The 16,156-nt window shown below is 36.6% G+C and overlaps 1 protein-coding gene across 2 annotated transcripts in view; it reads left to right on the forward strand.

Moving 5' to 3' along the window:
• Positions 1 to 16,156, forward strand: part of CDKAL1 (CDK5 regulatory subunit associated protein 1 like 1) — a 381,816-nt gene that overhangs the window by 174,461 nt on the left and 191,199 nt on the right. The window lies entirely within an intron of this gene.

Raw genomic sequence — 16,156 nt, forward strand, 5'->3', positions numbered from 1 at the left:
TGCCAGTGATAAACTTTTGTCTGTTCCTGTCAGTTGTATGCAAGGAAGACCTTTTTTCCTAATTAAACCCTGTGTTCACAAATTCTGAGTTCTACATTATGCATACAGAAAGTTCTTGCTTAGGGTTGCAAATGCCCTTTCCTTTCACTTTTGTTAAAAGCCAAGTTCCTCTATTTTCTTCTGTGAAGTTCATCTGTAGTTGCCACTAATCTTTTCTTATTGCTTAGGTTTGTAGACTTAATGCTCTTGTTGTTGTGAATTGGATTGGCTATTAGGATTGTCTGACAGGAATCCTGTCAGGTCAGATTTCTTGGTTTAGTAGGATAACTTTCTAAAACCTATATACATATTGTGAAATAATCAATAACTGAAATAGAGCATACATAAATATGCTTGTTATTTTGGTGGAGAAGCAGCTCAGGAAACATTTTTCAGAAAGCTAGGAGTTTTCTAGTAATATAAGACAGATGATTTTGAAATTGGCAAGTAGTTACTGAGCAAGAGAGAAGCTGCCATTTATAAGTATCATAAGAAGTGCTACTCAGCACTGTATAGCTGTTCTAAAGAAACTTTGGACTATTCTTCAAGGAAGTAAGACAAAGATAAGATGGGTAATAAGTCAGGATTATGACCTTGTTTAAGTTAGCTATCTCAGTTTTATTTAGATGTATATGTGTGGAAAGAAAAAAAAAGAAACCCAGACTTTTCTGTCCTGTTATAATTGTATGTATATACCATGTATATACCATAAATTACACATTGTATTAGCATAAAGATGTATTTACTTGGCATAACAAGAAAGAAAACTCAAGTTTTGTTTGTCTTTGCAGACAATAAATGTGAAATTTTGGAAAGTATTTTGAACTTAAGTATTGTACATTTGGATTGAAAAATGAGTAATTCAATTCATGTGTTGTACTGTGGCCTTTATTATAAATATTAACTCTTTCAAAATAATTTGATTTCTAATGGAAAAAGTTGCCCTTAAGCTATTGTTTTGAAATTTCTTGAAGAAATGCTATGACGTTTCTCACAGCAGGCATCTCGAGGGAGTTCTATTCTTGTTTGGCCTTACACTACTACCTCTGTTAGAGGTCATAAGAAAAGAAGCAAGTATTTATTCAGTTGTAAAATGGCTTTGCCTCCAGCTTTCACATACTTAGAAATGGATGAAATAGTCAGATCCTTAGTTTGCAGTGCATGGAGAATTTATTACTGCCAGCTTGCTGCAGCTGTGGGCTGCAGAATCTTCATCAATCCAGTGAAAGACTTTAGCAACTCAAAGCCATTATTCAATTTTTCGCTGAGTTATTGAGCCACAATCTCTTCAACAATCACTTCTGTTTTCACAGAAGATGTATTGCTGAAGCTCTAGTTAAAAACAGAGAGGTATAGATGTGTCATGAAAGGTTTTTCCACTTTGAAAACTGATTAAAAAGACATGGCTGAAATCACCATGATTGAACAAATATTAGCCTATTTCTTGTACTTTTTCAACCTCTGAAATAAACTGTTTTTCTTTTTGTATATTATTTTAATATCTTGAATTCAATGCAATGCGCACAAAAACTGTTGTAGATTTCTAGTACATGCTGCATACTTTCATAACGCCTTGGACTAAGTGTTCAGTACTAAGGTATACTGAAATTGAGGGGGTTTTGCATACTTTTGCATGGTTTATGTTTCCTCTCTGACCTCCATAATAGTTTAGAACTTACAAGTCACATGAACTTGAATATTTCACAAAATTTCATTAAGAAAATAATCTATCTCAAGTTGAAAATAGTTTGTTGAGCTTTTTCATTTTTTAGCTTTTATGTTTTTTTTCTGTGAACTTCAACTGTTAGAAAGTAATAGTTTAATTTTTTTACATGAGCAGCCATGTCAAATCAGAATATATAGCAGAGTTCTGTAAGAAAGCTAGTAAAAGAAAAAGTATTGTGAAATACAGTAGAGTGGTCTTTGAGTAGAGAACAAATGTCTGCTGTTAGGTTGTTTATGCAGTTTTTCTACAGCTGATTGTACAGCACTTTCTTTGTGTCATCAATTTATTAATAAATTTTTTCAAAATGTGCTGTGCCATGTTCAGTGCTGTATTTTAGGGGATTGCATTTACAGTTGTGAGAGGGCTCTTTCTTTCCTGGGCAAAGCAACTTTATGTATAACCATGTGGTTTTGCTTAGTATATAAAGTGGAAGGCTGGGGGAGCTGCCATTGGTGAACAGTGTTCCAAGGAGACACAAAAGTTAAACAAGTCTGAACTTTGAATATTGTGTGCAGTGGTGTCCTGGGATGGCTTTGGCTAAATTGCAGGACTCAAAATTGATTTTTTTTCCTGAAGTGGGGCTTTCATTATTATAAAAACCCTACATATTGTGAGAGGCTTTCTGGGCAAACACAATACTTTATATTGCAAGCAATTTTGGCTCATTCAGCAAACTAAGTTAAAAATATAAATATTTTATGGAATTACTGTTATTCATTCTAGTTTAGAATGAAAATCTTTTGTATGTACCACTACAAAACTATACTTCTCAAGCATTGCATGTCTGTTGCAGATGGCAGGGAATGTACTGCTGTTAATTATACACTGTACAATTAACTACTACATTATTTTACTTTATGGTGGCAGTCAGAATGCTCAGATGAAAGTCAGTCTTGTCAGGAAACACTGTTCCTCAAACTATGTGGAACGATTCCTTCTGGATGGATAATTGTAGTGGCAAAATCTCACTTTTATTCCATTGTTACCATGATGGTTCACTGGCATGAATGGTGTTGAGTTCTCAATAGCACTTCTGTTAGGAAATCTTGGACAACAGGTAGCATTACAAAGCAGGGAGTACCAAAACTAAGATTCTGAGTCTTGAGTTTCATTAGCTGTCTTCAGCAATTATCCCTAATCTGGTAGACCTTGGAGTGTTGAGAGTTTAAAAGAGATTACTGTTAAATATTTTTCTCTCTACAAGTTTGCCAGAAACAGGTGTTTATAAGTGATGATAAGGATTGATTTTATATAGTGTGATTGGTTTCCAGAGCTTTTCAGATGACTGTGAGCTCTACAGGGGATCTTTGGTTTTAGCAGTTCTGATGAGGTTCTGTCAAGACATTCTGCTTTATTCCTAGTAGCTCTTTTGCCCCTGCACAACTACCAGTAAATTCTCTGTGTGGTTTTAGGGCAGCTGACAGTCATGAAAGGACAAATATGAAGTATTGGCGATGTTTTAGTTTTCCATTAATTAGCAGAAGCAGTACCAAACCAGAATGCTTGGGCCATGCTCTTGGTAGTGGGTTTTGTCTCTGAGCACACTGACAGAGAATGAGTGTCCAGTTATCCAGATGGAACCTGGCCTGTGCACTCAGGGTCTTTCTAGAGTAGAAACTAATACTGTAGAGAAAGCTCTTGTGTCTGCAGATCTGACCTAGAGAGAGAAGAAGGAGGAGAATGGTGACTGTTTATCTACAACAGAGCTCTTGTATCTGCAGATCTGACCTAGAGAGAGAGAAGAAGGAGGAGAATGGTGACTGTTTATCTACAACAAATCTTTTCTGTCAGCCTTTTTACTGACTTCCAGGGAATGTAGACTTTACTCCAATATTGCTCCTGAAGTATATTTTGACATTGTACTCCCAGGAGCTTGGGCTGCTGTATTTAAGACACTTTGATAAACAACCTGTCTTTGTTTGGCTGTGCTTTTTGGGTATGGCTGTAAAGCTAGGGTTTTTTTCATTGTTGTTCTAAGGTTTATTAAAGTTCTTTCTGTATTGTTTTTTGTGTATTATGAATGATTCAAGTTTTTTTACTGCTGACTTTGCTAATGCACAGAATACTTAGGCCAAGATAAATATTTTTGCACCAGCCTGTCATTTCATAGTTAGATGGGATAGCATAATTAGTTTTCCTGTCCATGTGAATTTTTAATTTTTTTAAAAAAGTTATAAGCCATCAGTAGTGAGTAGAAGCAGCATGTCCAAGTATGTGAGAACTACTGTGTAACATATGCAAACACATATAACCAATGTCATATAGTAAAGAGATATTTTAAGGGATAAAAATATCTTTTCAGCAGTAAATTGCAATATTGGAGATATTTTCCAGCTACTTTTGAGTGAGCAAATTAGTTTAGTGAATTTTCTTCTTGGCTCTGAAGGAAATTCCCTGTTGTCTTCTTGGTACATTTATTTACACAGTCATGTTGACCACTGTTACTGTTATTTCTGTTGTCTTTTACATGTCCTGTTGCATAAAATATTCCTTTGCATTATTTTAAATTTTACTTCAGAACTGTAGTGGCAATTGCATTAAATTATTGCTGTTTAGGTTTTTTCCTCATTGCTGTCTCCAGCTTTTTGAGAAGGAAAGGGAGAGAGAACAGTGCTGATCTCTTTTCTATGGCATCCAATGTCAGGACACATGGAAATGGCTCAAAGCTGCATCCCTTAGGGGAGGTTTGGACTTCACATGAGGAAATATTTCTTTACTGAAAGGGCACTCAAACCCTGGAACAGGGTTCCTGCAGTGGTGGTCAATGCCCCGAGCTGGTCAGTGTTGAAGAGGCATTTGGACAACACCCTTATTAACATGCTTTAAATAAATTCCTCCATTCATTTTACTGTGACAGTTAAGTACTGTGAAAATTTATCTGTGTGGATTTTATGCTAATCTTTTATTTTATTAAAAATTGTTGAATTTGAAAATATAATTTTTCTCTGCATGTTTTTCCTTTGTTTTGCATGCTTTTACTTGGCCTTTTGCAGTTAGCATTGAAGCCTCCTTCTGAGATGGCCAGATGTGAGCTGACTTTGAGCCAAAAGCCATGTAGCCATTCTTGTGCATTTGTAGTGTGTTGTGTGTGCAGTCAGTCCACTGCTGTCAGAATGCTTCAAACCTATTGCACATGCTGGGTGATAGACTCATGCAGAATAAATTTGGTGTTTTCAAGATCTGTTGCCAAAGGCTGATCACTCTGCAGTGCACTTGCAGTATGTTTGATGTTGTCATCAAAATATTAAACATACTGATCATCTCTGTGCCCTCTGGCCACAAAGGATTCTGGGATTCACAACATGCCACTATTTTTCACAGAAACACTAAGAATCAGCAGAAGGCTCAGATTTAGTTTAATATGTTGTTAATATTATTTTCATTAAGGGTGTAGAACGTGGCATCTTCTAATTTCATGGTTGCCAAGTACTTTCAGTAATATAATCTTGCTTCCATTTCCTTATAAGTCTGTCAAACTTTAATTGATACTTCTAGTTAAGATCACCACATTATTTGCAAGAATAACATTTGGGAAAACATGTTATTCCTGGCAAATTTAGAAACTAGAAAAACTTACTGAAAAGTTATGGAGCCCTTTGTGCCTTAGTGTGGCAGATCAGATACTTTGCCCCAGATCAACTATTTTTTTTTTAATTAAATTTTCTTCTTGGTTTAAATGGGTTTTGTGGAGGCTCACTTGATTTTGCCCATTAGATTTTGTGGGTATGCTCTGTACCTCAGTTTGGTTTTAAGCATTATGGTTTTTTCCATTCCTGCCAAGTCTACTGTGATACTAGGCATCAGCAATGAGGAAGGGAAACCTCTTTCTCTTTTGCTCCATGTGCCAATGCCTTCTTCCACAGCTCATATAGGATTTAGTTCTGTCAAACAGCCTTGTAATCATGCCATGAGAGTTAATTTGCCAAAAAATGATGCCCATGCCTCAGTTAAGGCACAAAAATTAATCACAGTTGCTTTTGCAAGTATGCAGCATAACATGCAGAGTTGTAATTGGGCTGTTCACTTTAAAGAAAAACCACTTTGTCACTCCATTGCCATTTGTATAATTGGGATTTCATTGTGTAAGTACTGTGTACCTGATAAAAAAAATGTGGCCCCAAAGAGCTTGTAATGTAGCAGTGTAAACAAGTGAAGTAGAGTAACACCTGACTGCATTCGGGATGATAGGTGGTTAGTCATTGTATTTTCTACCATGGTGTTGTCTCAGGTGATGTACGGGATGACAGAGGAAGTTTTGTGGTTTAGTGAAGGCTGGAAGGAAGATAAAGCAGTAACAAGGAGTGGTCATTCATTTAATGAGGAGCTGTCACCCTAGAATTTGCAAAAAATCATGTTTCCATAAAGATTTTCATCAGGAGTCAAAGTCTCCATGTGCTGCCTTGTGTTTCTGAAAGTAATATTTTCCCATCTGTGGGGATTATTATAAGCTTGAATAGCTTTAAATAGCTTCTTTGGATGCCTTGAAATGTTTATCATATCATGGTTATCTGTTCAAAAACATAAAGCATATTAATGCTGTAACATGAAATAAAAGGCATATTTTTTTGAAAATCTGGACATTTGCTGCTTTAGGATACTGTTCTTTCTCTAGGTGTTGCCAGAGGTACATAGGTATTGTCCAGAAGCTAACTTGCCAGATAAATTGAAACCGTTGCCAAAATGTCTGATAGCATGACCAGATAATCTTTTTGTCCCCATCAAACTTATTCTAGTAATGCTCCTTTTCTATAAGATCTTTTGACTGTGCATGGGTTGTTGTAGCTTACAGTGTTGGAAATAAGGATTATAAATTGAATACAGGAATGCTTACTCTGCATGCCTGTCTAAGAATCCTAGAGACAATAAGACTCCACTAATCTCTTAGCTTTGGCAGTTTCAAGAACCAGAAAAGTCTGTCTAACAAAGGTTGTATTTTTTTCTTCAGCAGAAAGAAAACCCCAATTTTTGGTCACATTTGCTTTATGTGATTCAGTCTTCTCATTCCTTTTTATTTTCCTATTCAAATATTTGCATTTGTGCTGTTAAAATCCTTGAATGACAGCCAGCCTGCTTAATTTTGTATTGTTATGAAAAAAGATGCATTTTATTTTTGTGTGAAATAAAAGCATAATAGAAAAGAGCCAAAGCAGAGATGTATACAATTTAAATTATTACTTGATCTTCAGCCTTAGGTTACAGTTGCAGCTGTACTTTCAGGAACCACTGCAAGTAGGAGCATTTCTTGGCGGTCTCTCTTCCCCTGCCTTTCCTCCTCCATCCATCCTCCCTGTTGTCCCTTTTTTCTTTATTCTTTCCTCAGGCCACCTGCTTTTTGGCTGGGAGAGTGTTCTTTGCATGAATCAGGCTGCGGGGCTGACCTGGGGTAAAACTGAATGTGTTTTTAGAAACCTCACTGGGTGACAATAGTAACTGATACAAGTTGAATGTTCCCAGATGCTGACATTATGGAAGTACCACAATTCTGCAGTGTTCCAATGGAACTATCCTTTGGAGCAAAGGACTGGAGGGATGTCTGGGAAACCAGATGTAGTAATCTGCCCAAGCTTCTCTCTCTCATCACAGAGCTGCTCTTCCCTAGGCCAGTTTAGCTGGTTTTGGGGGTGAGAAATGGTCCTACAATACTTCATGTAATACTGGACACACTGGGATGTATTCTCTCATCTTACAAAGACAGGAGATACCTGTTCCAGCTTAACTGGGGAAAGGGAAAAGAGAGGGCTGAAACACGCTTTAGTCTTCATGCTTTTTAACAGAATGTTTGGCTCATTTGTGGCTTCTTCAGAAGAGCTCATCAATCTGATGTTTGCTTGAAATTATTTTTCTTTTTTTTTTTGAAAATGTGTTTACATTCCACTAGAGTAGTGTATGTTATATTCTTTCTGTGCTTATTTAATGGAACAGCAGCAGAAAAAAGCTGGGTAGCATTACTTGCTTGTTAATTTTATTTATAAATTTATTTTTGCTAAGTTTGCATTATTTGAAATGGAGTGTAAACCACAGGATTCATTAATGTCAAAGCCAGTAGTTAACTCTTTACCAGGCAGATTAAGTTGGTTTTGTGTTTATTTATTCTTGAATTTAAAAAGAGTTGGAATTAAATGTGATTTTCAGAGGGGAAAGGTTTTTATCTTTAATTTTGTTTGAAAGTGGAAGTTTGGTTTTATGTGGCTTTTTAGCCACAGAGGTACTGGAATTTTTTCACTCCTTGTAAATATTTTTTCAGCTATAGGAACTTGTATTTCTGTGATAATACATATTTTACTCATGTATTTACTGCTGGTTTTGTAAAACCTGGATTACAAATACTTCCAAAACATTGTAAGAGTATTTTCAGGGTCAGCTTTGCATGTTATGCTGCAATCAGCTGCCTGAGGCTTTCTATAGCTCCTGTGAAAATATCATGAGCAGTTTCTACTGTTGAACAGATTTGGTGACCAGAATCCAAATCATTAATTTAACAAATCTGATGCACTGTGTTGCACTATCCACCTCTCAAGTTGAGGTCATCATTAATGTCACATATCCAAAGGTAATTTATCAGAATGCAGCAATGATTCCTTTTATCATCTGGTAAGTAGTCTGCTGCTGGACAGCTTGGCCTTGTGTAGGAACAAGCCTTAGCTGTTCTGTGCCACTGAAACCTCCTACTCACAAGATTACTCAAGATCTTCGGCTAATTTCTTTTTCTTTGCTATGGGAATGTGAAGGAGAGATTTTTTTTTAAATGAATTGGAGTTGTGACAGAACTAGGACCTCTCAGCATACATTTTGCTCTCCTTTCTGTGTTTTTGTTCATGGATTGCATGAGTCGTGCATGCCCCTCTACCCCTTCTACTGCAAGCTGACCAGTATGTTGACTACTTAAAATGAACGGCAATGCTGGATGTCTCAACCCCTACCAGGTTCCAAGGCATTAAGTGAAGCTAGCAAAGGCCAGGCTCAGAACAAATTGTAGTGGGATTCTTAATCTCATAGTGTGGTTAAAGCTGAGAAGCCCCCTAGCATGGGACATAGTGAAAGTTTGAGCGTTTGGAAGAAATAGCACACAGGCATGGATGAAAAATCCATTTTTTTAAATAATAAGAAATCTTATGTCAAGTGTTGCAATTTTCTGAGTATTCAGCAAATCATTTATGCATTTATGCTCTCCACTAAGCATCCTGTGGGAGAAGGCTCTAGGCTAAGCTGACTAATGGTCTTACTTGTGGCTATCCTTATGCTGTATTTCAGCAAGTCACTTACTTCCCCCAGTGTACTTTGTATAAGTGTGCCTTATGCTTTTATTATTGCTCTCAATCACCTTTTGTAAGGAGGGCTTACCTTCCATGTGGAGGCTGGGTTTTGTGGTGATCCTCTTGACATGTTGTGCAATACCACTGTGACTCAAGCCCATTCCATCTCTGTATCTAGTGCTAATTAAGATTGTAACTTCTGAGATTAATTTAAAAGGAAACTAAGAACTGTTTTATCTGAGATAACTTTCTTTCAAAGACCTTTAAAAGTGTTATGTGATTAAATGATAAAGGTGCAGTTTACAGAAGCAAGAGACTGCAGCATCAAGCAACTCAACTCACAGCATATCTTAAGTGTAAAGTGTAAGTTATAAAAAGAAATTGTCTAATCTTTCATGCTGTAGTCAGTGAAGTCATAGTGAGATAAAACTCTGGGTGGTGATGAGCCCAGATGCGACAGGGAGAGAATGTTGAGACACTACTAAATATAACTTATAAAAAAATAAATTTGTAGGCTTGGTCCCAGAGATTAGATTGATCTGTCTCATGGTTTACTATTGTCCCTTCTTTTTTTAACCTTCACTGGAGTACCTCCTACTATGTTAAGGCAAAAGTCAATATGTGCTAAAATATTTTGATGCCAGCTTTAGATATGATGCTATAGTGATTGTGATTGTTCATGAAATAACAGGACAGGACTATGTAGAAGAAAATATAACTTCCATGTTGTCCTGTCATCTTTCATACCATGTAATACAAAGACCAGTTGAGCAACACTTCTTTTAAACAAAATGTGTTCTGCAGCTTTAGCAGCCTTCTGAAGGAAGAATGTTATATTGTATTGGATGCATTAGGGGCTTTTTTTCATTAGACAAGACATGACTGAAGTTTTTCTTGTCTTAAAACCCTCTCACATGTGCAAGTGTCTGCATTCAAAAATTTGATGTTCTTATTACATGCTACAGAAGTGACAAGTTCAATGCATTTTGTACTGGTACATTTTAGGGAGCTCTTTGGCCTCTCTCGTCTAAATCCAAAGAAAATAGACCTTAAAACGCACTTAAGACTCACTTTGTACAATTTGGTAAGCGCAGATATTAGGGAAATGGCTTTTATACACAGTTTGGTTGTGTGTGGAAATAGATTAGGAGCAATCATGATGAATGACGCAATTTTTTTTTCTGCAATATCACTCCATGAAAATAAGAGCTATGATTTGCACAGATATGTGGGACTCCTGATGTGCACACCAGGGTGTCTTGATAGCTTTAATACATGCCTTTTTAATGCTGTGTACATTGTGCAAAAGTACTGAAATCTGAAATTCAAATATTGCACGTAAGCTAGGTGTAAGAGCTGTCAGTGAAAATACTTGAGAACCTCTAGGAAGGCAGAGAACAAGTTGTTTCTGGACAAGTTGCCTCTGCTTTAATTTAGGATAACTGTATTTGTGACCCATTCGTGGTTTGTTTTCATATATGGGCCCATGCCCTAAAGACAAAAAAAGGAAAAAAAATACTCTTGTTCCTACTTTATTTGTAAACCAGGTCAGATACCCTTGATTAGCTCTCAGCTGGAGCATAATTTAAATCCTGACAGATTGAACCTAAACAGCAGGCTTTTTTGAGATCAGGCAGAAGATGGGGGGTGGAGAAAAAGAAAAGCTATTTTCAGTTCACAAGCAGTACAACAGTGCCAAATAAATCTGCAACTGTTAATGAATAGCTATTTCAAATATTTACAGGAGGCAAAAGAAAAGAAGATTGGCATTCAAGGCAGCTGTGCCCAGGGAGAGCTATTAAAAATAAACGTGATAAATGATGTTCAAGTGCTCGTAGAGCTGTCAAATATCAGAGGTACTCAAAGTGGAAAGTGTTTATACTCTATGGCCATGCTGCTAGGCATTCTGGACAGGGATATTTTTTCCAAAATTTTTTGCAAAATTGACTTAACAGATCAAAAGGGGAAAGAAGATCTAATGCAAAACTTTCCAGAACCTTTAACTTTTTGCTTCATTAAAATACACAAGTGCTTATTTGCTGTGTAGGTGAGAAGTTGAATTCTTTTATACATTTAATTATTTCCACAGGAACTTCTTTAGTCTTGATTTGTAATAAGAAAATGCTATGAGAGTTTATGCTTGTAACAAAATCCATTACTTATTTTTATGACTCTTTCAGTCTTCTCTGTTAGTGTATGATAATGATGAGGGTCCAAGAGTGTTGCACTGATTTTGAGCACAACTTGAAAAATTATATATATATAGAAAACTATGAACTTCATGTGCTTTTGTACACAGAGACTTTTCCTCAGGTAGTCTAGAAACTATTTTTATATCAATTTTCAATTTTGAGTTTAATGTATGTCAGTTGACTAGAAACTTTTTTGCAGAGACACTTAATTTTTTTACTTTGCTGTGAAAATAGTTTATTAGAAGCTGTCAGGCTGGTGACAAAAACTTGGTGCCTTACATGCTGGAGATATACCAAGTGCAAAGGACATGGAAAGCATGTCATTACTTACAGGATGCTCTAGTACAAATCACATTTTTTGTATATGAATATTGCTTTCTTTCCTCTTGTATTTTTTTTTTCCCTTTCCAAAAATGAATTAGAAAAAGTGATGGTAAAATTTGAATCCAGCTTGTCTTAGAAATAAGTTCTGGTCCTGTGTTTTAGGGGTAAGCAAATATGGAGTACATGTAACTCATGTTTGTAGTGGAACACTGCAGCAGGCCCATGTGTTGCAGTGACATGGATTACTGACTTGCACATGCATAAATGCCTGTCCTTTAGAGCCAAAATTCCCTGTGGAATGAATATTGGCTCACCTGTCTGAACGCATTGTGGAGAACAGGCTAAATGGTGTCAGTTTTATATTTGATGTCTTGAGCTTTGGAAGAGTTTCTTAGATTAAGTGTGTGCTGTTGTCACAATGGAGAGGAAGAAGAAATTTGGAAGTATCTCATTCCTTAACCTGAAGACATCTTCGTTGTTGTAAAAATGGCTTCACAGTTTCCTCAGAAAGTTTTAGCAAAATCTGCCAGATCTACTTCTTATCAAATCGTGGTAAGCAATGCGGTGATGGTGGAAAAAATGGGACCTACCTAAGCCTGAAAGTTTTCCTCTTTCTTCAGGTTTTATCTTTCCATGCAGTAGCAGATTATATTATATACCACTTTAATGTACCACTGCATAACAGCAGAATTTCCTAAAACTATCAAAGGAGACAGCAAAACTCTGCATCAGTTTCCTTCATATGGAGATATTGTAGGTCACTGGGCATTGATTTGAGAGTTAACACAGTGTTAGATATTGAAATGATTGTGGCTGTCATAGCCCAACTTCCTTTCAGTCACCTGTAGTTAAGCATGCCTGATTGCCTGATCTCCTAAATGGATCTCCTGCTAGTTAAACTACTTTTATTGTTTCAGGACTATAATGCTGTGCTGTGTGGGCTGCAACCCCCGAGTCACTTTGGGATACTAATATGTAAATATCTCAAGTGACATTTTGTGGTTGTACCATGTAAACCGGATCTCAGAAATCTGTGAGATATTTTGCAAATTTTAAAGCTGAAATCTCAGTTGTCTTTGTCACCTTTGAAAAGTTTGTGACTTGAGTAAGCAGTTCTCATCTACCTAAATAATACTGCCCTGCTAGGAGCAAAAAGTGGCATTTCAGAGTAGAACAAGGTGATCTCCCTTAACTAGATTTTTTGAAGGTTTGATTTGCAGTTAGTTCATCAGAATCTAGACTGTTTAACCTTCTGTATGTGGTAAAACCTCAAAAATTTCCAAATTACTTAAGGGAAGGAATGGGTAACGGTTAAGGAAATGAAGCTGTTTGAAGGCTTTGATAGACATGTATATCAAAATAAAAATTTTTGTATAGAGATGAAACATATATGATTTTTAATCTGTATGAATACTCTGCAGGGCAGGAAAATCTAGTTTATCCAGCTGCCTTTTTTTTTTTCCCCCCCACTTCCTTTTTGGCTGCACAGTAGGAATCCTATTCATTACAGAGTAGGCCTTTTCATTGCCTTTAGATAAAAAGTAAGCTCCCATACTTTTCAAGCACAAGTTGAACATTAGTAGCAGCACTTAAAAAAAAAAATTAGTTTTTAACCTGTGGAGTCTTAGTGAAAGAAAGTGACAAATACTCATAGCAGTCATTTAACAGTGGTCTATCTTATGCAAGTAGTATGTAATACTCTTCAAATAGTAAAGCTTACCTTTATGTATTTAAACTAAAATTTCTGTGGGCTGCATTATTGATACAAGCTAATGTTTTATTTGTATGGGATTCTCCTTCAGCTGTGCACAGTATTGTTATTTAAACACCGATGACATGAACAGAATTTTGTTAGAACACATTTTATCATAGCAAAGCTTAATAAATAGAGCTTCTAATTGGAGAACGTGAAAGAGGAAGGGTTAATGAAGAGTTCAAGGAAGTTCAGTTTCATTACCAGTAGTAGAGACATTTTTGGTCAGAAACTCTGGGGTTTTTAAAGTCCATGCTGTTAATCCATGAAGGTACAGTTCACAGATTTCACTGGAAATACATGTACTTGCAGACTGCTTCAGTAATGCCTGACAATAAATGTAGATGTAAATATCAAGGGCATTCAAACACTGGAAAGGTACAGAAGACTTAACTTTTATCCTTTACTGCTTTCCACTTTCTGCAAATAGAGTGGATTATTCTGTCTTCCATACAAGAAGCTTCTTATCATTCTTGTGTGTAGAAAGGAGAGAGACTCAAATGGCATGTCTGAACAAAATTTACAGCATCATGGGAATGACTTCTTTGGACATGTTTGCTGCAACTCCCCCCACCATACCCCCGACTGAAAACAGCAAACATTATTTAGGGTAGTGTGTCACATCTGCCATGGGCAGATCCAGCTAAGCTGACTTCAGTAAAACTACCCAGAGCACTTGTCTAGAGGTAATTAATGTTGCCCTGCACCAGATTTTCTGCTGTGAAGAATACTCTCTATTATTTTTACCATTCCATTTCTTTTTCCTTCGTGAATATTCTAGTAGCTGCATCTGGCCATATTTTTCCCAGGCTGCAGTAATGAGACAGAACAGTAGTGTTGCAGAAAACCCTTAGTATCCTGAGCAGAGCCAGAGAAGGAAATAAAACTAGCATTAAATTTCTCTGTTGCTGTCCTTTCCAAAATCTGAGGAGTGGTAGCCAAGGATGGCCTTGAAGGATGGCAGGGAGGTGAAACTTCAGCTGTTCAACTTCCACTCTTAGGTGGAAATTTTTTGCAAACACAGGGATAGAAATTTTCTTGGAGGTTTAATCAACCAGATACCATGAGAGTTTGAATAAGAAAGTGTAAGCAAGTGGATTTTATTTTTAATCTTTGTTAGAGCACAATATGAAGTTCTTTTCTGAAGAAGGAGAAATAAAACATCTTCTGTTAAGTATGTTTGGTCCTTTAAGTATTCCAAGCAGTAAAGGTGTCATAAAAAATAGCATTTTTAAATTTCTAGTCCACCGTGGCAAAATCTCTCTTCCCAGCGAATAATAAAGTGAAACTTCTCTAAGGCTATTAAACTCCTTTTCATGCCTGGTTATTATAAACAATATCTTTGACTGTAACTTAAATTTTAAAGTACCTAAGTCGATATTACTATGTTAAGAAATTGATAATTTTAAAGGTTGCAGGAATTTTATTTAGATGTAAGTTAGAGCTGTGAAGATATTATTTTTTTTCCCAGTCCCATCCCCACTGCAAATCTTGCTTTATAAAGCACTTACAAAGCATTCTTACATGTATTTTAATGCATTTTTAAAAATATTTAATTATTTTAATTTGCATATTGGGCTTGTATAGTCTTCTTAAGTTAATTGTTCCATTTCTTCAGCTGTTTCTAAATAGCCATTGTGCTGATCAAGCACTTACTTCAGTATGTCCTTGATAAAATTAATGAAAGCATCTGCAGAAGCAGCGACAGCAGCTGCAGTGCCTTATGGAAGCCAACTTCTGCTTAACATTCTGATAAAATAAATAGTTTTGTACTTGTGCTGGAAGCTAATGCTGGCTGGCTTATTTACAGCATAAAAAAAGTGGCACCTGCCACAGCTAGACCAAGCACTGAGGCTTGCTGATTACATGTTCTTGTTAGTGTCATTGTTATTGGTAAAATGGGAGTGATGTCATCCTTATCAAACCCTACTGGCACCCTACAGAGTGACAAATAATTTGCCCACTGCTGTTTATCAGCATGGGCCTTGTTTTAGAAGTGACGAGAGTGCTGAATTTTCACAGTTGAATGCTACACAACCGCAGAGGTGTATGAAAATGAAATGGATTGATACTTGTAATCAGTGTGCATAGTGATGGTTAAGGTGTAATGAAACATAAGTGCACATTTAGGGTAATTATATGTCTACCAGGTGGGGCCCCGGGGCTTTGCCTGTATAGAAGCCGCTTGAGGTGGCAGATACGCAGGAAGAAGTACTGCAGCACCATCTGCTTTTTTCTCATTTCCTCATTAATTCTTCTATCCCCCAAGCCTGGACTGCACAGACTTAAGCAGCCCTTGGTCTGTTCAGTATCACGTCTCCTTCTAGTTGGGTGTAGCCCCAAACACTGGAGTGGATGTGATGCAAAACAGCAGCTCTTGTGAGTAGAATGGATTAATACACCCTTCTGGAGCTCACTGAGACATATGTTGCATTCTTCTTAAACCTCTTCTCAAAATGGCTTGTAAGAAAATGTGCTCTTGTTATATTTTATGGCAGTATCTCATACTCAAAGGTTTTGTGCATATATGGGTTGTCTACACTGATATGTCTATGTCTTAAGTGGGTGATGAAAAATACTAAAAATCCCTCCAGACAGGCATCTGTATTTTCTGTTCATTGGAGTGGAAATCTGTAAGCCTTACATTACTTGCATTTATCTTAAGTAATGGCAATAAATGGTTGTTAGCTGAAAACACTGAAATGTCTTTTGCTCCTTGTAATCACTGTACAGACTAAGAAATGAGAACTGCCATTCATTTATGGTAATTGCTAGGGGAAATAGGGATGTGTATTTTCAAATTTAAAAAGGGAAAAGGAGCTTGGTGCCTCCAAAGACACCATTGACATGAGAACACCAAATGTTCCAA

The sequence above is a fragment of the Passer montanus genome, unplaced genomic scaffold (assembly GCF_014805655.1).
Source record: "Passer montanus isolate IOZ18808 unplaced genomic scaffold, ASM1480565v1 scaffold26, whole genome shotgun sequence".
NCBI classification, from domain to species: Eukaryota; Metazoa; Chordata; class Aves; order Passeriformes; family Passeridae; genus Passer; species Passer montanus.